We start from the raw sequence: 25,765 nt of genomic DNA, 5'->3' as shown, positions 1-25,765 counted from the left end.
ATAGTTTGAGCTATATCTTTGTGCTTTGCAAAGCAACAAATAATTGGATGAGTAAACATGAAGTTCTTGAGATGTAGTGATTTTAGTCACAGCTCCAACTGATGTTGAAAATAGTAAAGTTGCTTGATAGTGAAAACTATCCTGCTGAATAAAGCTGCATTCCAAAGACCGTCTCTGTGTTGTGGTGTTTTTCAAGTGAACATGTGCTGGTAATTTTATTGGTGATGATGATCAAGAACATTGTTTTCATGAAGTCAGAGGTAAATGTTTGTATGAAGTAGATCTAAATAATGAGTGTGTTGGTGTGATCGGTTTATTAAATGAACTCTCTTCCTATTTCTTTCTCTTTGTGAATGTACTCGTGTCTCTGGTAAAGCAGCACTTTGGAAATGATTCAATTCTGACATTTCCTCCATCAACAGATGAATCATTTGGTCTCTATAGCATCAAAACAACAGTCAAAATAACAATTTTATAAGAGCCATGATGATCATTATGTAGATGGCACTTGTTCTGTTGGCTGTTTCTAAAATAGTCAGACATTCAAGGTACTATTTTTTTAAATTAGTTAAAAAATCAGCTAATACCCACAAGTGAGAAAATAGAACCATCAAATGCTGGGAAGAACATTAAGACTAAGAAAATGTGGGTGTAGTGGAAGTTACTGTGTGCTACTGTTTGTCTTGAAGGTGCTTGAGGAGGACGTAGCAGTAGCCAGCCAGTTGTGGAGCACCTGGGCTGAGTGCTCCCACATGATAAAAGTCCAGCCCTGCTCTGAGTTCTCTCTGACTTGATACGGACCTCGACACCGTCCACACTCCTTTGCTTTGTTTGGTTTTGGGGATTTTCCGCACTCCAACACTGCACATGTCATAATGCTCACACATTCACCTTTACATTACTGATAATACTGACTGACACACTAAACAATTGTAGTTATTTATTTCCAGTTATAGGCTTCATCATGATAAACTCTTTAATTCTCACTCATCTGTTGCGTCCATCCAGTATTTGTCCTGTCCTAAGATCCAAGTTATGACAGCACTGTGTACTCCTGTGACAATGTAGTAACCACTGCTGAGTAGTCATGGATCAAAATGTGATCATGTTTACAGGCCTGCCATCACAAGATGGTCTGTAGTTTACATTTAATTTCAAAATATGCCGCTTTCTTACAAAACTTAACAATAAACTGATATACTGTATATTTCTTTTACCTTCACAAAGAGGAAGTTGACCTTTTTGCCTCTGACTTCTGAAATACCTTGTTTCTTCTCCTTCTGCAGATGAAACTGATAAATCACTTCCTTTCTTAGGAAACATCAAGCACTGACATTACAAACACGTGAGGTTCAAACACAAAACATGAACATTTTGTGTCCGGGGGTTTTATGTGAAAAATTTAAGTATAGATAAATAATATCAAATTAATGAATATGTAGACAATGTAAGTAATATTTACAAAAAAAAAGTATTCTAAAATTTATGCAGAATACAAATAAAATGTAAATTAAAGCCTAAAGTGTTTTCAATAACATATCAACAGATTTTTAAGATGTTGTTCAAAACAAGACTTGCGCTTTGTAACATCTTTTTCTTTCACCTGTCATCATCAAAACGAAAGGAAAATGTGAAGACAAAGAAATATCCCGACATAAAAAACTGAAATTAAATCAACATCTTATCATCCATGCGCATAACTCGAAATTGCAAAACACATTGAGAAATACAGAATGACTGGATTCGATTATTCCATCTCCATCCTTATAAAGAGACGAGTAACTCACGACTGCTCAGCAGAGACGTCCACATCACCTCTAGATCTCACAGTGCTCACTTTGCTGTCTGTCACACCAGTTTCTTTTTTTTTGGTTCTGACAAACAAGCTATGGAAAGGTGAGAAGTTAATTTAATCCTGATGTTACTTTAATAAATGCAAAGTGTTTTAGATGAGATGTGATGAGCTTTGACACTGGTGAATGAAGGCAGTGAATGATTCTGGATGTGACCACTGTGATTTGTTCCTCAGGATGAAGGCTGTTATGATCTTTCTGGTGTTGACGCTGGTCGTCGTCATGGCTGAAGCCCAGTCGTATGGTCCCATCACCAACAGTGGAAACACAGGAACAACTGGAGGTAAGTCACAAGTGTTCATACAAACTGAGTTGATGTTAACAGATTGACCTCTGATTTACACAAACAGCAGGCTACTTTACTCTGAGATCAACAAACCTCATTTGACTGTACCAACTTTCTACATACAACTTCATTTAGTTCTGTATTTATCTAAAATCATTATTAAATCCTGTTATCTTAGATGATAAACCTAAAACTAAGTAACGAGAGCATCACTGATGTTCTAAATGCAAAGAGTTTTAAATGTGACAATAATATACTGATGTTTATCTAACTCATGTTCATCTTTTTTTCCCTAAAGGTCTCTACATAGGGGTGTAAGTACACTGAATCTTCTCTGTTGATTCAGAACAGGTAAATGAAAAGAAAAGACTTTGTTAAATACCTCAAACCTATCAAACATTGCAAGCATCAGTATTAACCAGATCCCAAGTTGATGTCTTCAAGTACCTTATTTTGTCCAACCAATTGAGATTCACAATGCTATAATAGAGGGTAAAGAAGCAAGTTGACACATTTCAGAAGCTGGAATCAATCAATTTCTCTCATTTTTGATTGAGGAATTATTGCAAATTATTCAATGATTAAAATATGTGTCTTCAACTTTCTGTTGATTGACCTTTGTTGATAATTTGACTAACTGATTTCTCTCTTTTGTTGCTCCGTTTTCTAACTAGGAATCGATGCAGAAATCCGCAGCCCCCTATCAGTAAGTCACAAGTGTTCATACAAACTGAGTTGATGTTAACAGATTGACCTCTGATTTACACAAACAGCAGGCTACTTTACTCTGAGATCAACAAAACACACTTGACTGCACTAACTTACTAAAAACAACTTCAATTAGTTCTGTAATCAGCTAAAATCATTATTAAGTCCTGGATTCTCAGATAATAAACATAAAACTAAGTAAAGAGAGCATCATTAATGTTCTACATGCAAATATTTTTAAATGTGATAATAACATACTGATGTTTATTTAACTCATGTTCATTTTTTTTTTTTCCCTTTAGGCATCACAACTGAACAGTAAGTACCTACTGAATATTTTCTGTTGGTTTCAGACAGACAGATGAGAAAAATAAAAGACTTTGTGAAGTTCCTCAAACCTATCAAACATAGCAAGTGTCAGTATTAACCAGATAGTTGATGTCCTCAAGTACCTTATTTTGTCCAACACATTTAAATTCACAATGATATAATAGAGGGTAAAGAAGCAAGTCAACACATTTCAGAAGCTGGAATCAGCGAATTTCATTCACTTTCATTCATATTTGTTCAGAAATTGTTCCAAAATTATTCAATTATTAAAATAATTGTCAATTAAATTCTGTTTATCAACCACTGTTGATAATTCAACTACCTGATTTCTCTCTTTTTTTTCTGCCCTTCTCTAACTTGGAATAGATTTCAATGCAGATGCACATGTGGAACATCCCAAGGTGAAGTGGCTGGATATAAATTGATGCGAGACAATCAAGAATGAGTCTGTTCTTGATTTTGAAGATATAGTTTGAGCTATATCTTTGTGCTTTGCAAAGCAAGAAATAATTGGATGAGTAAACATGAAGCTCTTGAGATGTAGTGATTTTAGTCACAGCTCCAACTGATGTTGAAAAAAGTAAAACTGCTTGATAGTGAAAACTATCCTGCTGAATAAAGCTGCATTCCAAAAGACCGTCTCTGTGTTGTGGTGTTATTTAAGTGAACATATGCTTGTAATTTTATTGGTGATGATGATCAAGAACATTGTTTTTATTAAGTCAGAGGTAAATGTTTGTATGAAGTAGATCTAAATAATAAGTGTGTTGGTGTGATCAGTTTATTAATGTTGTAATTATTGTACTTGTGTCTCTGGTAAAGCAGCACTTTGGAAATGATTCAATTCTGACATTTCCTCCATCAACAGATGAATCATTTGGTCTATAAAGCATCAGAACAACAGTCAGAATAACAATTTAATAAGAGCAAAGATGATCATTATGTAAATGACATTTGTTCTGTTGGCTGTTTCCAAAACAGAAAAAGACATTCAAGGCACTATTGTGTAAAATGAGTTAAAAAAAAAAAAAAAAAAAAAAAAAATCAGCTCATACCCACAAGTGAGAAACTGGATCCATCAAATGTTGGGAGGAAGATTAGCATGAAGAATTTATTTCTATCATTTTCTTTAAAAATGCCATTTTAAGAAAAGTGGATTGCTGAGTCTTAATCCCAACTCCTCAGATACTGACACTTTGGGATGGAGGTCAACCCAACCTACAATTCAAGCGTCAGTATTTGACAAGTCAGGATTGAGATTGAAAAAAATCAACTTTTCCAAAGAAAAAAGGAAAAACCTTTAAATATAGTAGCTGTTGCTGCGGTGCTACCATTATATCAGATGATACATCTGGCCACTTATAATAATGTGAGGTTGTGGAATTTATTAAGTATAAAACATCAAAAGTCACTGTCGGTGATTAAATGTTTCACATTGTAAGTTGCTGATCAGTGTTACCCAGTTCCAGTCATCCCCATCTGCTCAGGTACAGCTGTTTTATTTTCAATATATCTGTCTGTCTGTTTGTGTGTCCATCTGTGGGCAGACTTTGCCAACACAATAGTATCACAGCTATGTTAGATGCAGTCATGAAACTTCTCAGGTGTGCAGATGAGACCTCACTTCCATAGTTAGGAAACATCAAGAATTGTTATTACATTACATTATTGTCCTTATTTTCTTACCAGGCCCAGGAATTGTAGAGGCCCAATATTACACCCGAGAATGAGTAGGACACAACTGTTCATAGAAAATGAGTTGATGTTAACAGTTTGATATGATTTACACAAACAGCAGGCTATTTTATTCTCAGATCAACAAATCAGTCCTGACTGTACTAAATTAACCAGACAGAGGTAAATGTTTGTATGAAGTAGATCTAAATAATGAGTGTGTTGGTGTGATCAGTTTATTAAATGAACTCTTTTCCTATTTCTTTCTCTTCCTGAATGTACTCGTGTCTCTGGTAAAGCAGCACTTTGGAAATGATTCAATTCTGACATTTCCTCCATCAACAGATGAATCATTTGGTCTATAAAGCATCAGAACAACAGTCAAAATAACAATTTTATAAAAGCCATGATGATCATTATGTAAATGACATTTGTTCTGTTGGCTGTTTCCAAAACAGACAAAGACATTCAAGGTACTATTTTGTAAAATTAGTTAAAAATCAGCTGATACCCACAAGTGAGAAACTAGAACCATCAAATGCTGGGAGGAACATTAAGACTAACAATATTTGGCTGTAGTGGACAAGTTACTGTGTGCTACTGTTTGTCTTGAAGGTGCTTGAGGAGGACGTAGCAGTAGCCAGCCAGTTGAGGAGCATCTGGGCTGAGTGCTCCCACATGATAAAAGTCCAGCCCTGCTCTGAGTTCTCTCTGACTTGATACGGACCTCGACACCGTCCACACTCCTTTGCTTTGTTTGGTATCAGGGTTTTTTTCTGCACTCCAACACTGCACACATCATGATGCTCACACATTCACCTTTACATTACTGATAATACTGACTCACACACTAAACAATTGTAGTTATTTATTGCCAGTTATATGCTTCATCATAATAAACTATTTAATTTTCACTCATCTGTTGTGTCCATCCAGTATTTGTCCTGTCCTAAGATCCAAGTTATGACAGAAATGATTACTCCTGTAACAAATATTGAAGAAAATCATTCAGGTCCTGTTGATCACTTTGCTGTGGTGATGTGTTTATTCAAGGAATACCGATAAACTGGTGAACCGACAGGCACAGAGCGGGTATTAGCCGGTGAGTCGCCCCAGAGCAAATGAAACAGTCGCATTTTATACAGTCAGAACAAAGAATGTCAGATTCAGTCAACAGGTAAACAAAAGGGGATGCAAAAGGGAGTGGTCTGCTCTTTGGAGGGAGTGAACAGTGGGGGGTGGGGGAGGTATGGGGGCACGCATTTAACATAGTGATCAAACCAGGTCCAGATGTGTCTTGATCAACTGGTGTTACGCAAATTTGTATCCACAGGGTGCTGGAGAAAGACAGAAATCACCATTTAGGTCAGGTAATCAAAGGGCTCTTTCCAGACGTCACTTCAAAATGTGTATTTTCTTCCTCACAATGTAGTAACCACTGCTGAGTAGTCATGGGTCAAAATGTGATGATGTTTACAGGCCTGCAATCACAAGATGGTCTCCACTTTACATTTAGTTTCAAAATATACCGCTTTGTTACAAAACTTAACAATAAACTGATATACTGTATATTTCTTTTACCTTCACAAAGAGGAAGTTGAACTTTTTGCCTCTGACTTCTGAAATACCTTGTTTGTTCTTCTTCTGCAGATAAAACTGATAAATCACTTCCTTTCTTAGGAAACATCAAGCATTGACATTACAAACACGTGAGGTTCAAACACAAAACATGAACATTTTCTGTCCAGGGGGTATTTGTTTTATGTTAAAAATTTAAGTATACATGAATAATATCAAATTAATGAATATGTAGATAATGTAATTAAAATTTACAACAAAGTATTTTAAAATTGATGCAAAATATAAATAAGATGTAAATTAAAGCCTAAAGTGTTTTCAACAACATATCAACAGATTTTTAAGATATTGTTCAAAACAAGACTTGCACTTTGTGACATCTTTTTCTTGTCACCTGTCATCATCAAAACGACCATTAAGAAAATGTGAAGACAGTGAAATATCCCGAAATAACAAACTGAAATTAAATCAACATCTTATCATCCATGCGCATAACTCGAAATTGCAAAACACATTGAGAAATACAGAATGACTGGATTCGATTATTCCATCTCCATCCTTATAAAGAGACGGGTAACTCACAACTGCTCAGCAGAGACGTCCACATCACCTCTAGATCTCACAGTGCTCACTTTGCTGTCTGTCACACCAGTTTCTTTTTTTTTGGTTCTGACAAACAAGCTATGGAAAGGTGAGAGGTCAATCTAATCCTGATGTTACTTTAATGAATGCAAAGTGTTTTAGATGAGATGTGATGAGCTTTGACACTGGTGAATGAAGGCAGTGAATGATTCTGGATGTGACCACTGTGATTTGTTCCTCAGGATGAAGGCTGTTATGATCTTTCTGGTGTTGACGCTGGTCGTCGTCATGGCTGAAGCCCAGTCGTATGGTCCCATCAGCGGCAGTGGGAACACAGGAACAACTGGAGGTAAGTCACAAGTTTTCTTACATACTGAGTTGATGTTAACAGATTGACCTCTGATTTACACAAACAGCAGGCTACTTTACTCTGAGATCAACAAAACACACTTGACTGTACTAACTTACTGTATACAACTTCATTTAGTTCTGTATTTATCTAAAATAATTATTAAATCCTGATATCTTAGATGATAAACCTAAAACTAAGTAAAGAAAGCATCATTAATGTTCTAAATGCAAAGACTTTCAAATGTGATATTAATATAGTGATGTTTATTTAACTAATTTTCGTCTTTTTGTTCCTTAAGGTCTCCACTTTGGAGGGTAAGTACACTGAATCTTCTCTTTTGATTTAGAACACGTAAATGAAAAAATAAAGACTTTGTGAAATACCTCAAACCTATCAAACATAGCAAGCATCAGTATTAACCAGATCCCAAATTTATGTCTTGAAGTACATTATTTTGTCCAACCAATTGAGATTCACAATGCTATAATAGAGTGTAAAGAAGCAAGTTGACACATTTCAGAAGCTGGAATCAATCAATTTCTGTCATGTTTGATCGAGGAATTATTGCAAATTATTCAATGATTAAAATTTGTGTCTTCAACCTTCTGTTGATTGACCTTTGTTGATAATTTGACTAACTGATTTCTCTCTTTTGTTGCTCCGTTTTCTAACTAGGACTGGATGCAGAAATCTGCAGCCCCCTATCAGTAAGTCACAAGTGTTCATACAAACTGAGTTGATGTGAACAGATTGACCTCTGATTTACACAAACAGCAGGCTACTTTACTCTGAGATCAACAAAACACACTTGACTGCACTAACTTACTAAAAACAACTTCAATTAGTTCTGTAATCAGCTAAAATCATTATCAAGTCCTGGATTCTCAGATAATAAACATAAAACTAAGTAAAGAGAGCATCATTAATGTTCTACATGCAAATATTTTTAAATGTGATAATAACATACTGATGTTTATTTAACTCATGTTCATCTTTTTTTTTCCCTTTAGGCATCACAACTGAACAGTAAGTACCTACTGAATATTTTCTGTTGGTTTCAAACAGACAGATGAGAAAAATAAAAGACTTTGTGAAGTTCCTCAAACCTATCAAACACAGCAAGTGTCAGTATTAACCAGATAGTTGATGTCCTCAAGTACCTTATTTTGTCCAACACATTTAAATTCACGATGATATAATAGAGGGTAAAGAAGCAAGTCAACACATTTCAGAAGCTGGAATCAGCGAATTTCATTCACTTTCATTCATATTTGTTCAGAAATTGTTCCAAAATTATTCAATTATTAAAATAATTGTCAATTAAATTCTGTTTATCAACCACTGTTGATAATTCAACTACCTGATTTCTCTCTTTTTTTCTGCCCTTCTCTAACTTGGAATAGATTTCAATGCAGATGCACATGTGGAACATCCCAAGGTGAAGTGGCTGGATATAAATTGATGCGAGACTATCAAGAATGAGTCTGTTCTTGATTTTGAAGATATAGTTTGAGCTATATCTTTGTGCTTTGCAAAGCAAGAAATAATTGGATGAGTAAACATGAAGCTCTTGAGATGTAGTGATTTTAGTCACAGCTCCAACTGATGTTGAAAAAAGTAAAACTGCTTGATAGTGAAAACTATCCTGCTGAATAAAGCTGCATTCCAAAAGACCGTCTCTGTGTTGTGGTGTTATTTAAGTGAACATGTGCTTATAATTTTGTTGGTGATGATGATCAAGAACATCCTTTCTATTAAGTCAGAGTTAAATGTTTTCATAAAGTAGATCTAAATAATAACTGTGTTGGTGTGATTATTTTGTGAAATGAACTCTCTTCCATTTTTTCTCCTCCTGAATTTACTTGTGTCTCTGGTAAAGACATCAACAGATGAATCATTTGGTCTATAAAGCATCAGAAAAACAGTCAGAATAACAATTTAATAAGAGCCAAGATGATCATTATGTAAATGACATTTGTTTTGTTGGCTGTTTCCAACACTATTTTGTAAAATGAGTTTATAAAATCAGCTGATACCCACAAGTGAGAAACTGGAAGCATCAAATGCTGGGAGGAACCTTAGCAGTAAGAATATTTGGGTGTAGTGGACAAGTTACTGTGTGCTACTGTTTGTCTTGAAGGTGCTTGAGGAGGACGTAGCAGTAGCCAGCCAGTTGTGGAGCACCTGGGCTGAGTGCTCCCACATGATAAAAGTCCAGCCCTGCTCTGAGTTCTCTCTGACTTGATACGGACCTCGCCACCGTCCACACTCCTTTGCTTTGTTTGGTTTCGGGGGTTTTCCGCACTCCAACACTGCACACATCATAATGCTCACACATTCACCTTTACATTACTGGTAATACTGACTCACACACTAAACAATTGTAGTTATTTATTGCCAGTTATACGCTTCATCATGATAAACTATTTAATTCTCACTCATCTGTTGTGTCAGTCCAGTATTTGTCCTGTCCTAAGATCCAAGTTATGACAGCACTGTGTGCTCCTGTGACAATGTAGTAACCACTGCTGAGTAGTCATGGGTCAAAATGTGATCATGTTTACAGGCCTGCAATCACAAGATGGTCTGTAGTTTACATTTAATTTCAGTATGTACTGCAATGTTACAAGAGTTAACAATAAACTTATTTCTTTTGATTCTACAAAGAGGAAGTTTACCTTTTCATGTCTGACTTCTGAAATACCATGTTCGTGCTTTAGTTGCTGATGAAACTGATAAATCGTTTCCTTAGTTAGGAAACATCAAGAATTGTCATTACAGTGCATTATTGTTGTTATTTTCACACCCGGCCCAGGAATCCTAGAGGCCCAATATCACACCCGAGAACGAGTAGGTGACAACTGTTCATACAAACTGAGTTGATGTTAACAGATCGATCCAATTTACACAAACAGCAGGCTACTTTATTCAGATATCAACAAATCAACCCTGAGGTGAGAACATCAGCCAGCTGGTTGGCGCAGGCTCTGAGAGCCAGCCCAGGGATGTTGTCTGGTCCAGCTGCCTTGTGGGGGTTGATGTTCCTCTGAACTTTATGGTGACACTTGACAGATGACACTCTTGTCCATCCACACGAGTGTCTGTAACTGTAACAATGGACAACAATCAGTCTCAGCATCGTACTGACAGCTCTTTTGAGTGAACAGTGTTCTTTTTGAAAATACTGATTCAGCTATATTTTTGTGCTTTGCAAAGCAAGAAATAATTAGATGAATAAACATGAAGACCTTGAGATGTGTGTGGTGATCTCAGGAACAGCTCCCATTAATTTAGAAAAATGTAAAATTGTAAAGTTGCTTGATGTTGAAAACGTTCCTGCTGAACAAAAAGTTGAATTAAAAAAGTCTGTCTCAGTTTTGTGCCTGTTGTTTTATATGATGATATTTTGCTGATCTAACAGAAAATGACTTCTTGTTTGAGAGAAAACATCACACAACTCTATTTATTCATATAAAGAGTTATAGGACAGAACTTCTAATGGTCACATCTTGTGAGGCCACAGAGCCGGGGAATGATAAGTAGTGCTGTGTCACTTTGTGTTACCGTGAAAAGAGTGAAATGTCTGTCATGACAAAGTGAGATTAGATCAACATCTTATCATCCATGTGCAGAACTCAACATTGCAAAACACATTGAGAAATACAGAATGACTGGATGCGATTATTCCATCTCCATCCTTATAAAGAGACGGGTAACTCACGACTGCTCAGCAGAGACGTCCACATCACCTCTAGATCTCACAGTGCTCACTTTGCTGTCTGTGACACCAGTTTTGTTTTGGTTCTGACAAACAAGCTGCAGAAAGGTGAGAAGTCAATTTAATTGACATTGGTGAATGAAGGCAGTGAATGATTCTGGATGTGACCACTGTGATTTGTTCCTCAGGATGAAGGCTGTTATGATCTTTCTGGTGTTGACGCTGGTCGTCGTCATGGCTGAAGCCCAGTCGTATGGTCCCATCAGCAACAGTGGAAACACAGGAACAACTGGAGGTAAGTCACAAGTGTTCATGCATACTGAGTTGATGTTAACAGATTGACCTCTGATTTACACAAACAGCAGGCTACTTTACTCTGAGATCAACAAACCACACTTGACTGTACTAACTTACTGTATACAACTTCAATTAGTTCTGTATTCAGCTAAAATAATTATTAAATCCTGGCATCTCAGATAATGAACTTAAAACTAAGTAAAGAGAGCATTATTAATGTTCTAAATGCAAAGCGTTTCAAATGTGATATTAACATACTGATGTTTATTTAACTCATTTTCATCTCTTTGCCCCTTAAGGTCTCCACTTTGGAGGGTAAGTACACTGAATATTTTCTGTCGAATTCAAACAGACAAATGAAAAAATAAAAAGACTTTGGGAAATACCTCAAACCTATGAAACATAGCAATCATCAGTATTAATCAGATAGTTGAGTCTAGTTGACACATTTCAGAAGCTGGAATCAGTGAATTACTGTTGTTTTTGTTTGAAGAATTATTGAAAATGATTAAATTATTGTACTATTTGTCAATTACAGTTCTGATGATAATTTAACTGATTTCTCTCTATTTCCCCCCTCCTCTAACTTGGTATAGAAGAAGACGGGCAACATCCCAAGATGAAGTGGCCGAAGATAGACTGAGGCGATACTATGAAGACTGAGTCTGCTCTTGATTTTGAAGATATAGTTTGAGCTATATCTTTGTGCTTTGCAAAGCAACAAATAATTGGATGAGTAAACATGAAGCTCTTGAGATGTAGTGATTTTAGTCACAGCTCCAATTGAGGTTAAAAAGAAGTAAAATTCCATGATAGTGAAAACTATCCTGCTGAATAAAGCTGCATTCCAAAGACCGTCTCTGTGTTGTGGTGTTATTTAAGTGAACATGTGTTAGTAATGTTATTGATGATGATGATCAAGAACATTGTTTTTCATCAAGTCAGAGGTCAATGTTTGTATTAAGTAGATCTAAATAATAAGTGTGTTGGTGTGATCAGTTTATTAAATGAACTCTCTTCCTATTTCTTTCTCTTTCTGAATGTACTTGTGTCTCTGGTAAAGCAGCACTTTGGAAATGATTCAATTCTGACATTTCCTCCATCAACAGATGAATCATTTGGTCTATAAAGCATCAGAATAACAATTTTATAAGAGCAAAGATGATAATTGTGGAAATGGAATGTGTACTTTTGGCTCTTTCCAAAATGGACTTGAAGACTTTAAAGGTATTAAAATGTTCCTTTTTGGCATTTTTGCCTGAAATCTGGCAAAATATTAAGATATAAAACTCAGTAGTGAGCAACCAGTTAATCTCTGCAGCTCCGGAACAAATTCAAGATTCAAAGTGTTTACTGTCACATGCACAATGGAAATATGTACAAAGTACAATGAAATTCTTCCTTTGCTGTCTGCAGAATGCCAACAATATGAAAAGAAATATATGCAACGAATATATACAAACTAAAGTACTTTTGCAAGGCACAAACTGCGCTAAATAAGAAAAAGCAACAACAATTTCATGATAATAAAACAGTGCAAATCTGTGAGTGCAATTGTGCATGTGCAAAATGGAGTATGTACACTTGGAACAGTTATGAGGTAGAATACGTGATTGTAAACACCTATCTGTTGTTAAGGAGTCTGAAGGCAGTGGGAAAGAAAGAGTTTTTTAGTCTGGTGCTCTTGGATTTAACACTTCTGTACCTCTGGCCTGAGGGCAGAAGTGTGAACAGATCGTGCTGGGGGTGGGTGGAGGCTTTGAGGATGGAGGCAGCTCTCCTGTGGACTCTGCGGTGTAGATGCTCTGCAGAGAAGGCGGTGGAGTCCTGGTGATCGTCTCTGCAGCCTTTAACACTCTCTGCAGGTGTTTGCGGTCCACAGCAGAAGTGCTGCCGTACCACACGGTGATACAGCCGGTCAAGATGCTCTCAGCAATGCAGCTGTAGAAGTTGCTGAGGATCTCAGGCGATGTGCCAAACTTCCTCAGCCTCCTCAGAAAATACGGCTGCTGTTGGGCCCTCTTTACCAGCTGTGTGGTGCTGAGTGACCAAGAGAGGTCGTCGCTGATCTGGACGCCCAGGTATTTAGAGGTGCTCACCCTCTGTTGTTCATGTTCTCGGATGAACAGTGGCCGACGAGGTCTCCTCTTCTTCCTCATGTCCACTATCATCTCCTTCGTCTTGACTGCTTTGAGGGTGAGGTTGTTGTCCTCACACCATGACACCAGACTGTCCACCTCCCTCCTGTAGGCGACCTCGTCCCTGCCAGTGATGCATCCTATCACTGCATTGTCATCAAACTTTAGGAAGGTGTTTGTCTCTGCGGGAGGCGACACAGTTGTAGGTGAACAGGGTGTAGAGGATGGGGCTGAGGATGCATCCCCGCGGGGTGCCAGTGTTTGTGATAATGCTGGCTGAAGTCTTGTTTCCAGTCCTGACAGACTGGGGCCTGCCAGTCAGAGAGTCTAGGAGCCAGTCACAGAGGGTGGGGTGCAAACCAAGTGTGACAGTTTGTGGGGGAGTTTGTAGGGAACGACAGTACTGAAGGTAGAGCTGTAGTTCACAAAGAGCCTCCTGATGTAGGAGTCTGTGTTTTCCAGGTGGGAGAGAGAAAAGTGGAGAACAGCAGCAATAGTGTCTGAGGTGGACCTGTTGGGCTGGTAGATGTATTGCAGAGGGTCCAGTTTACTGCTCTGAATGTGGGTCAGGACCACTCTCTCAAAACACTTCATGATGATTGGAGTGAGTGCTAACTAGTCTGTAATCATTCAGGCAGGTGGGTGGGCTCTTCTTGGGAAGGGGGAAGATGGTTTCGGTCTCAAAGCAGGAGGGAACGATGCAGTGGCTGAGGGAAAGGTTGAAGATGGAGGTGAGAACATCAGCCAGCTGGTTGGCGCAGGCTCTGAGAGCCCATCCAGAGATGTTGTCTGGTCCAGCTGCCTTGTGGGGGTTGATGTTCCTCAGAACCTTATGATGACACTTGACAGATGACACTCTTGTCCATCCACACAGGTGTCTGTCAATGATGTGGTTGAGAAGACCTTCAGTCAGGTATCAGTTGACTTCTATAATGTCCGCAGAACTTAATGTGCTAATAAAAATGATCAAAGGGAAAGTTGTCCCAACCTAACAGGAGAACGAGTGATGTGTCATTCAGAACAAGACTCCCTGCCACACATTGTAACTAGGTTGCTCAAGTGTGTGAAGTCTGAGATGTTTTAGGTCACTTTTAACTAAAGCATCAAGCTATATTTTTAACTATCTCTGTTGATAATTTGACTACTTTTTTCTGATCTAAAGTTTTGTTTCTCTCTTACCTTACTTGGAAAAGAAAAGCTGAAAGACTCCCACCTACAGTGAACAACAATCAGTCTCAGCATCATACTGACAGCTCTTTTGAGTGAACAGTGTTCTTTTTGAAAATACTGATTCAGCTATATCTTTGTGCTTTGCAAAGCCAGAAATACTTGGATGAATAAACATCAAAAATGTAAAATTGCTTGATATTGAAAATGTTCCTGCTGAACAAAAAGTTGAATTAAAAAAGTCTGTCTCTGTTTTGTGCCTGTTGTTTTATAGGATGATATTTTGCTGATATAACAGATGAATGACCTTTGTCTGAGCAAAAGCGTCACACATTGTCTTTTTATTCATATAAACAGTTAAAGGACAGAACTTCTAATGGTCACATCTTGTGAGGCCACAGAGCCGGGGAATGATAAGTAGTGCTGTGTCACTTTGTGTTACCGTGAGAAGAGTGAAATGTCTGTCATGACAAAGTGAGATTAGATCAACATCTTATCATCCATATGCAGAACTCGACATTGCAAAACACATTGAGAAATACAGAATGACTGGATGCAATTATTCCATCTCCATCCTTATAAAGAGACGGGTAACTCACGACTGCTCAGCAGAGACGTCCACATCACCTCTAGATCTCACAGTGCTCACTTTGCTGTCTGTGACACCAGTTTTTTCTTGCTTCTGACAACCAAGCTGCAGAAAGGTGAGAAGTCATTTTAATCCTTTGACACTGGTGAATGAAGGCAGTGAATGATTCTGGATGTGACCACTGTGATTTGTTCCTCAGGATGAAGGCTGTTATGATCTTTCTGGTGTTGACGCTGGTCGTCGTCATGGCTGAAGCCCAGTCGTATGGTCCCATCAGCAACAGTGGAAACACAGGAACAACTGGAGGTAAGTCACAAGTGTTCATACAAACTGAGTTGATGTTAACAGATTGACCTCTGATTTACACAAACAGCAGGCTACTTTACTCTGAGATCAACAAAACACACTTGACTGTACTAACTTACTGTATACAACTTCATTTAGTTCTTTATTCATCTAAAGTCTTTATTTAGACTTGGTATCTCAGATAATCAGCCTAAAAATATGTAAAGAGAGCATCATTGATGTTCTAAATGCAAAGACTTTCAAATGTGATGTTAACATGCTGATGTTTATTTAACTACTTTTCATCTTTTTACCCCTTAAGGTCTCCACTTTGCAGGGTAAGTACACTGAATATTTTCTGTCGAATCCAAACAGACAAATGAAAAAATAAAAACACTTTGAGAAATACCTCGAACGTAGCAAGCGTCAGTATTAACCAGATTGTTGAGTCTGCAAGTACCTTATTTTGTCCGACTAATTTGAATTCATGTTGAAGCAAAGAAGCTAGTCGACACATTTCAGAAGCTGGAATCAGTGAATTATTGTTGTTCTTGTTTGAAGAATTATTGCAAATGATTAAATTATTGTACTATTTGTCAATTACGATTCTGTTGATAATTTAACAAACTTATTTCTCTCTATTTTCTCCCTTCTCTAACTTGGTATAGAAGAAGACGGGCAACATCCCAAGTTGAAATGGCCGAAGATAGACTGAGGCGATACTATGAAGACTGAGTCTGTTCTTGATTTTGAAGATATAGTTTGAGCTATATCTTTGTGCTTTGCAAAGCAACAAATAATTGGATGAGTAAATATGAAGCTCTTGAGATGTAGTGATTTTAGTCACAGCTCCAAGTGATGTTGAAAAAAGTAAAACTGCTTGATAGTGAAAACTATCCTGCTGAATAAAGCTGCATTCCAAAAGACCGTCTCTGTGTTGTGGTGTTATTTAAGTGAACATGTGTCTGTAATTTTATTGGTGATGATGATCAAGAACATTGTTTTTATTAAGTCAGAGGTAAATGTTTGTATGAAGTAGATCTAAATAATGAGTGTGTTGGTGTGATCAGTTTATTAAATAAACTCTCTTCCTATTTCTTTCTCTTTGTGAATGTACTTGTGTCTCTGGTAAAGCAGCACTTTGGAAATGATTCAATTCTGACATTTCCACCATCAACAGATGAATCATTTGGTCTATAAAACATCAAAACAACAGTCAGAATATCAATTTTATAAAAACCCATGATAATCATTATGTAAATGACATTTGTTCTGTTGGCTGTTTCCAAAACAGACAAAGACATTCAAGGTACTATTGTGAAAAATGAGTTTAAAAAAAATCAGCTCATACCGACAAGTGAGAAACTGGATCCATCAAATGTTGAGAAGAACATTAGCAGTAAGAATTTTTTGTATCATTTTCTTTAAAAATCCCATTTTAAGCAAAATAGATTGTTGAGTCTTAATCCCAACTCCTCAGATACTGACACTTTGGGATGGAGGTCAACCCAACCTACAATTCAAGCATCAGTATTTGACAAGTCAGGATTGAGATTGAAAAAAATCAACTTTTCCAAAGAAAAATCGAAAGACCTTTAAATATAGTAGCTGTTGCTGCAGTGCTCCCATTACATTAGATGATACATCTGGCCACTTATACTAATGTGAGGTTGTGGAATTTATTAAGTATAAAACATCAAAAGTCACTGTCGGTGATTAAATGTTTCACATTTTAAGTTGCTGGTCATTATAACCCAGTTCCAGTCATCCCCATCTGCTCAGGTACAGCTGTTTTATTTTCAATATGTCTGTCTTTCTGTTTTTCTGTGTGCAGGCTTTGCCATCACAATATCACCACAGCTGTGATCGATGCATTCATGAAACTTCTCAGGTGTGCAGATGACAACAAAATGAAGGCTGAGTTCAAAGATGGATGTGTTCCAATCCACGAGTGCTGTGACGGGCCCTGTCTGACTGTGTGATATTTGGCTGTAGTGAACAAGTTACTGTGTGCTACTGTTTGTCTTGAAGGTGCTTGAGGAGGACGTAGCAGTAGCCAGCCAGTTGTGGAGCATCTGGGCTGAGTGCTCCCACATGATACAAGTCCAGCCCTGCTCTGAGTTCCCTCTGACTTGGTATGGACCTCGCCACCGTCCACACTCCTTTACTTTGTTTTTCACACACTCAACAATTGTAGTTGTTTATTTCCAGTTATACACTTCATCATGATAAACTATTTAATTCTCACTCATCTGTTGTGTCAGTCCAGTATTTGTCCTGTCCTAAGATCCAGGTTATGACAGCACTGTGTGCTCCTGTGACAATGTAGTAACCACTGCTGAGTAGTCATGGGTCAAAATGTGATCATGTTTACAGGCCTGCAATCACAAGATGGTCTGTAGTTTACATTTAATTTTGAAATGTACTGTTACGTTACAAGAGTTATCAATAAACTGATATACTGTATATTTCTTTTACCTTCACAAAGAGGAAGTTGAACTTTTTATCTCTGACTGCTGAAAGACCTTGTTTGTTCTTCTTCTGCAGATGAAACTGATGAATCACTTCCTTTCTTAGGAAACATCAAGCATTGACATTACAAACACGTGAGGTTCAAACACAAAACATGAACATTTTTTGTCCAGGGGGTATTTATTTTATGTTAAAAATATAAATGCATATGAAAATGAATCTATATGTTGATAATGTCATTGGAAAGGACAGAAAGTTATTTTCAAAATATTGCAAAATATAAATACAATGTAAATTAATTCCTTTAGCATAGTTTTTAAAGTGTTTTAAATGACAAACCAATAGATTTTTAAGATATTGTTTAAAAAAAGAATTGCACTTCATGATATATTTTTGTTTTCATCTGTCATCATCAAAATGTTCATTAAAAAGAACAGTGAAATGTCCATCATTTCAAACTGAAATTAGATCAACATTTTATCATCCATGTGCAGGTCACAAAATTGCAAAACACATTGAGAAATACAGAATGACTGGATACGATTATTCCATCTCCATCCTTATAAAGAGACGGGTAACTCACGACTGCTCAGCAGAGACGTCCACATCACCTCTAGATCTCACAGTGCTCACTTTGCTGTCTGTGACACCAGTTTTTTTTTTTTTTTTGGTTTTGACAAACAACCTGTGGAAAGGTGAGAAGTCAATTTAATCCTGATGTTATTTTAATAAATGCAAAGTGTTTTAGATGAGATGTGATGAGCTTTGACACTGGTGAATGAAGGCAGTGAATGATTCTGGATGTGACCACTGTGATTTGTTCCTCAGGATGAAGGCTGTTATGATCTTTCTGGTGTTGACGCTGGTCGTCGTCATGGCTGAAGTCGGGCATGGTGATATTATCAATAGTGGAAACACAGAAACAACTGGTGGTAAGTCACAAGTGTTCATGCATACTGAGTTGATGTTAATAGATGGACCTCTGATTTACACAAACAGCAGGCTACTTTACTCTGAGATCAACAAACCACACTTGACTGTACTAACTTTCTACATAAAACTTCATTTAGTTCTGTATTTAGCCAAAATCTTTATTAAGTCCTGGTATCTCAGATGATAAACTTAAAACAATGTAAAGAGAGCATCATTAATGTTATAAATGCGAAGACTTTCAAATGTGATATTAATATATTGATGTTTATTTAACTCATGTTGTCCTTAAGGTCTCTACGTAGAAGGGTAAGTACACTGAATATTTTCTGCTGATTTCATACCGAAAATTTTAAAAAAAGAAAGACTTATCAAACCTATCCAACATTACAAGCATCAGTATTAACCAGATAGTTGATGTCCTCAAGCACTTTATTTTGTCCCACCCATTTGAATTCACGATGATATAATAGACGGTAATGAAGCAAGTCGACACATTTCAGAAGTTGGAATCAGTGAATTTCTGTCATTTTTGATTGAAAATTATTGAAGATTATTCAGTTACTAAAATATGTATCTTCAAGATTTGGTTGATTGACCTTTGTTGATAATTTGACTAACTGATTTTTCTCTTTTGATGCTCCCGTTCCTAACTTGGTATAGACGCAAAGTGACACAGCTCCCACCCGGGTATGGTCCCATTATCAATAGTGGAAACATAGGCAGAACTGGAGGTAAGTCACAAGTGTTCATGCATACTGAGTGTATGTTAACAGATTGACCTCTGATTTACACAAACAGCAGGCTACTTTACTCTGAGATCAACAAACCACACTTGACTGTACTAACTTACTGTATACAGCTTAATTTAGTTCTGTATTTATCTAAAGTCATTATTTAGTCCTGGTATCTCAGAAAATAAGCCTAAAACTAAATAAAGAGAGCAGCATTTATGTTCTACATGCAAATATTTTCAAATGTGATAATATACTGAAGTTTATTTAACTCATGTTCATCTTTTTGTCCTAAGGTCTCTACGTAGAAGGGTAAGTATACTGAACATTTTCTGTTGATTTCAAACAGAGAAATGAGAGAAGTGAAAAGACTTTGTGAAATACCTCAAACCTATCAAACATAGCAAGCATCAGTATTAACCAGATAGTTGATGTCCTCAAGCACCTTCTTTTGTCCAACCCATCTGAATTTACGATGACATAATAGAGGGTAAAGAAGCAAGTCGACACATTTCAGAAGCTGGAATCAGTGAATTTCTGTCATTTTTGATTGAAAATTATTGCAAATTATTCAATTATCAAAATATGTGTCTTCAAGATTTGGTTGATTGACCTTTGTTGATAATTTGACTAACTGATCTCACTCTTTTTGTTGCTCCCTTTTCTAACTTGGTAAAGACGCAAAGTGACACAGCTCCCACCCGGGTATGGTCCTATTATCAATAGTGGGAACACAGGCACAACTGGATGTAAGTCATGTTCATATATATTGGGTTGACATGAACAAATTGAACTCTGATTTACACAAACAGCAGGCTAACTTTACTCTGCGATCAACAAACCACACTTGACTGCACTAACTTACTAAAAACAACTTCATTTGGTTCTGTATTCAGCTAAAATAATTATTAAGTCCTGGTATCTCAGAAACTGAACTTAAAACTAAATAAAGAGAGCATCATTGATCTTCTTCATACATGCAAATATTTTCAAATGTGATAATAACATACTGATGTTTATTCAACTCATGTTCATCTTTTTTTCCTTTAGGCATCACAACTGAACCGTGAGTATTATTGAATATTTTCTGTTAATTTCAAACAGACAAATGAGAGAAACAAAAGACTTTGTGAAGTTCCTCAAACATATCAGACCTCAAACCTATCAAACAACATAAAGAGGCGAGTCGACACATTTCAGAAACTGGAATCAGTGCATTTCTGTCATTTTTGTTTGAAAATCATGCCAAAATTATTCTATTCATATATTTGTCAACTGTTGATCAACCACTGTTAATAATTCAACTACCTGATTCTGTCTTTTTTTCTGCTCTTCTCTAACTTGGAATAGATTCGAATGCAGATGCACATGTGGAACATCCCAAGGTGAAGTGGCTGGATATAAATTGATGCGAGACTATCAAGAATGAGTCTGTTCTTGATTTTGAAGATATAGTTTGAGCTATATCTTTGTGCTTTGCAAAGCAACAAATAATTGGATGAGTAAACATGAAGTTCTTGAGATGTAGTGATTTTAGTCACAGCTCCAAGTGATGTTGAAAAAAGTAAAACTGCTTGATAGTGAAAACTATCCTGCTGAATAAAGCTGCATTCCAAAAGACCGTCTCTGTGTTGTGGTGTTATTTAAGTGAACATGTGTCTGTAATTTTTTGGGGATGATGGTCAAGAGCATTGTTTTCATCAAGTCAGAGGTAAATGTTTATTTAGTAGAGTAAGTATGTTGGTACCAACATCAAAACAGTCCAATGACATTCAAGTTATTATAATGTGAAGTAAAAAGAAATGAAATAATAGCTACAATTGAGTAGCTGTAACCATCAAAAGTAGGAGGAGCTTTAATAGTAAGAATGTATTTTTATCATTATCTTAATGATAAAATGTCCCTCTGTTTATCTGTGTGCAGGCTTTGCCATCATAATATCATCACAGCTGTGTTAGATGCAGTCATGAAACTTCTCAGGTGTGCAGGTGAGAACAAAATGAAGGCAGAGCTCAAAGATGGACGTGTTCCAATCCACGAGTGCTGTGACGGCCCCTGTCTAACTGTGTGATATTAGGCTGTAGTGGGCAGGTTACTGTGTGCTACTGTTTAATTCTCAGTAATCTGTTGTGTCCATCCAGTATTTTTCCTGGCCTAAGAGACGGGTTATGACAGTATTGTGTACTCCTGTGACAATGTAATAATCACTACTGAGTAGTCATGGGTCAGAATGTGATCATGTTTATAGTCCTGCAATCACAAGATGGTCTCCAGTTTAAATTCAATTTCAGAATGTAGTGTTATCTTAGAAAAATTGCTTAAACACTGTATGTTTCTTTTCATTTCAGAAAGAGGAAGTTGACCATTGTACCTCTGACTTCTGAAATACCTTGTTTGTTCTTCTCTTGCTGAGAAAACTGATGAATCACTTCCTTTCTTAGGAAACATCAAGCATTGACATTACAAACACGTGAGGTTCAAACACAAAACATGAATATTTTCTGTCCAGGTGGTATTTATTTTATGTTAAAATTATAATGAAATTGAATGAATCAACATGTTGATGATATAATTGAAAATTATGAACAACTATTTTAAAAAGGTACCAAATTATAATTAAAATGTAAATTAATGCCTTCAGCATAACTGATAGGTGTTTTCAACAACATATCAATGGATATTTAAGATATTGTTTGAAAAAAGAATTGCACTTTGTGATATCTTTCTGTTTTCATCCATCATCATCAAAACATTCATTAAAAAAACATGAGAACAGTGAAATGTCCCGTCATTACAAAGTGAGATTAGATCAACATCTTATCATCCATGTTCAGAACTCGGCATTGCAAAACACATTGAGAAATACAGAATGACTGGATGCGATTATTCCATCTCCATCCTTATAAAGAGACGGGTAACTCACGACTGCTCAGCAGAGACGTCCACATCACCTCTAGATCTCACAGTGCTCACTTTGCTGTCTGTGACACCAGTTTTTTTGGGTTCTGACAAACAAGCTGTGGAGAGGTGAGAAGTCATTTTAATCCTGATGTTACTTTAATAAATGCAAAGTCTTTTAGATGAGATGTGATGAGCTTTGACACTGGTGAATGAAGGCAGTGAATGATTCTGGATGTGACCACTGTGATTTGTTCCTCAGGATGAAGGCTGTTATGATCTTTCTGGTGTTGACGCTGGTCGTCGTCATGGCTGAAGCCCAGATATATGGTCCTATTACCGATAGTGGAAACACAGGAACAACTGGAGGTAAGTCACAAGTGTTCATACAAACTGAGTTGATGTTAACAGATTGACCTCTGATTTACACAAACAGCAGGCTACTTTACTCTGAGATCAACAAATCACACTTGACTGTACTAACTTACTACATACAACTTCATTTAGTTCTGTATTTAGCTAGAATCGTTATTAAATCCTGGTATTTCAGATGATAAACCTAAGACTAAAGTAGTAAAAAAAAACCACTAAAGTAAAGAGAGCATCACTGATGTTCTAAATGCAGAGTTTCAAATGTGATATTAACATACTGATGTTTGTTTAACTCATTTTCATCTCTTTGTCCATTAAGGTCTCCACTTTGGAGGGTAAGTACACTGAATACTTTCTGTTGATTTCAAACAGACAAATGAAAAAAAAAAAGACTTTGTGAAATACCTCAAACCTATCAAACATAGCAACCATCAGTATTAACCAGATCCCAAGTTGATGTCTTCATTTACCTTATTTTCTTCGACCAATTTAAATTCATGTTGAAGCAAAGAAGCTAGTCGACACATTTCGGTGGCAGGAATCAGTGAATTATTGTTGTTCTTGTTTGAAGAATTATTGCAAATGATTAAATTATTGTACTATTTGTCAATTACAATTCTGTTGATAATTTAACTGATTTCTCTCTATTTTCCCTCTTCTCTAACTTGGTATAGAAGAAGACGGGCAACATCCCAAGATGAAGTGGCCGAAGATAGACTGAGGCGATACTATGAAGACTGAGTCTGTTCTTGATTTTGAAGATATAGTTTGAGCTATATCTTTGTGCTTTGCAAAGAAACAAATAATTGGATGAGTAAACATGAAGCTCTTGAGATGTAGTGATTTTAGTCACAGCTCCAACTGATGTTGAAAAATATTAAAGTGCTTGATAGTGAAAACTATCCTGCTGAATAAAGCTGCATTCCAAAAGACCGTCTCTGTGTTGTGGTGTTATTTAAGTGAACATGTGCTGGTAATTCTATAGGTGATGATGATCAAGAACATTGTTTTTAAGTCAGAGTTAAATGTTTGTATGAAGTAGATGTAAATTATGAGTGTGTTGCTGTGATCAGTTTATTAAATTAACTCTTTTCCTATTTCTTTCTCTTTGTGAACATACTCGTGTCTCTGGTAAAGCAGCACTTTGGAAATGATTCAATTCTGACATTTCCTCCATCAACAGATGAATCATTTGGTCTCTATAGCATCAAAACAACAGTCAAAATAACAATTTTATAAGAGCCATGATGATCATTATGTAGATGGCACTTGTTCTGTTGGCTGTTTCTAAAATAGTCAGACATTCAAGGTACTATTTTTTTAAATTAGTTAAAAAATCAGCTAATACCCACAAGTGAGAAAATAGAACCATCAAATGCTGGGAAGAACATTAAGACTAAGAAAATGTGGGTGTAGTGGAAGTTACTGTGTGCTACTGTTTGTCTTGAAGGTGCTTGAGGAGGACGTAGCAGTAGCCAGCCAGTTGTGGAGCATCTGGGCTGAGTGCTCCCACATGATAAAAGTCCAGCCCTGCTCTGAGTTCCCTCTGACTTGATACGGACCTCGCCACCGTCCACACTCCTTTGTTTTGTTTGGTATCAGGGTTTTTTTCTGCACTCCAACACTGCACACGTCATGATGCTCACACATTCACCTTTACACGACTGGTAATACTGACTCACACACTAAACAATTGTAGTTATTTATTGCCAGTTATATGCTTCATCATAATAAACTATTTAATTTTCACTCATCTGTTGTGTCCATCCAGTATTTGTCCTGTCCTAAGATCCAAGTTATGACAGAAATGATTACTCCTGTAACAAATATTGAAGAAAATCATTCAGGTCCTGTTGATCACTTTGCTGTGGTGATGTGTTTATTCAAGGAATACCGATAAACTGGTGAACCGACAGGCACAGAGCGGGTATTAGCCGGTGAGTCGCCCCAGAGCAAATGAAACAGTCGCATTTTATACAGTCAGAACAAAGAATGTCAGATTCAGTCAACAGGTAAACAAAAGGGGATGCAAAAGGGAGTGGTCTGCTCTTTGGAGGGAGTGAACAGTGGGGGGTGGGGGAGGTATGGGGGCACGCATTTAACATAGTGATCAAACCAGGTCCAGATGTGTCTTGATCAACTGGTGTTACGCAAATTTGTATCCACAGGGTGCTGGAGAAAGACAGAAATCACCATTTAGGTCAGGTAATCAAAGGGCTCTTTCCAGACGTCACTTCAAATTGTGTATTTTCTTCCTCACAATGTAGTAACCACTGCTGAGTAGTCATGGGTCAAAATGTGATGATGTTTACAGGCCTGCAATCACAAGATGGTCTCCACTTTACATTTAGTTTCAAAATATACCGCATTGTTACTAAATTTAACAATAAACTGATATACTGTATATTTCTTTTACCTTCACAAAGAGGAAGTTGACCTTTTTGCCTCTGACTTCCGAAATACCTTGTTTGTTCTTCTTCTGCAGATGAAACTGATGAATCACTTCCTTTCTTAGGAAACATCAAGCATTGACATTACAAACACGTGAGGTTCAAACACAAAACATGAACATTTTCTGTCCAGGGGGTATTTGTTTTATGTTAAAAATTTAAGTATATATAAATGATATCAAATTAATGAATATGTAGACAATGTAATTAAAATTTACAACAAAGTATTTTAAAATTGATGCAAAATATAAATAAGATGTAAATTAAAGCCTAAAGTGTTTTCAACAACATATCAACAGATTTTTAAGATATTGTTCAAAACAAGACTTGCACTTTGTGACATCTTTTTCTT

At 36.7% G+C, this 25,765-nt stretch overlaps 2 long non-coding RNA genes across 2 annotated transcripts; both read left to right on the top strand.

Moving 5' to 3' along the window:
- The first annotated feature begins 11,037 nt into the window (after positions 1–11,037).
- Positions 11,038–12,235, top strand: LOC119012358. Its single transcript, XR_005072450.1, has 4 exons — positions 11,038–11,189; positions 11,270–11,376; positions 11,678–11,693; positions 11,975–12,235. It is a non-coding gene; the product is annotated as an uncharacterized LOC119012358 (long non-coding RNA).
- Positions 12,236–15,226: 2,991 nt separating this feature from the next.
- On the top strand, positions 15,227–16,484 carry LOC119012356. The gene is made up of 4 exons (XR_005072448.1): positions 15,227–15,387; positions 15,472–15,578; positions 15,880–15,895; positions 16,226–16,484. It is a non-coding gene; the product is annotated as an uncharacterized LOC119012356 (long non-coding RNA).
- The last annotated feature ends 9,281 nt before the right edge of the window (positions 16,485–25,765 follow it).

Source organism: Acanthopagrus latus, chromosome 22 (assembly GCF_904848185.1).
Source record: "Acanthopagrus latus isolate v.2019 chromosome 22, fAcaLat1.1, whole genome shotgun sequence".
In the NCBI taxonomy this organism is placed as follows: domain Eukaryota; kingdom Metazoa; phylum Chordata; class Actinopteri; order Spariformes; family Sparidae; genus Acanthopagrus; species Acanthopagrus latus.
This window is presented reverse-complemented; position numbering and strand designations above follow the sequence as displayed.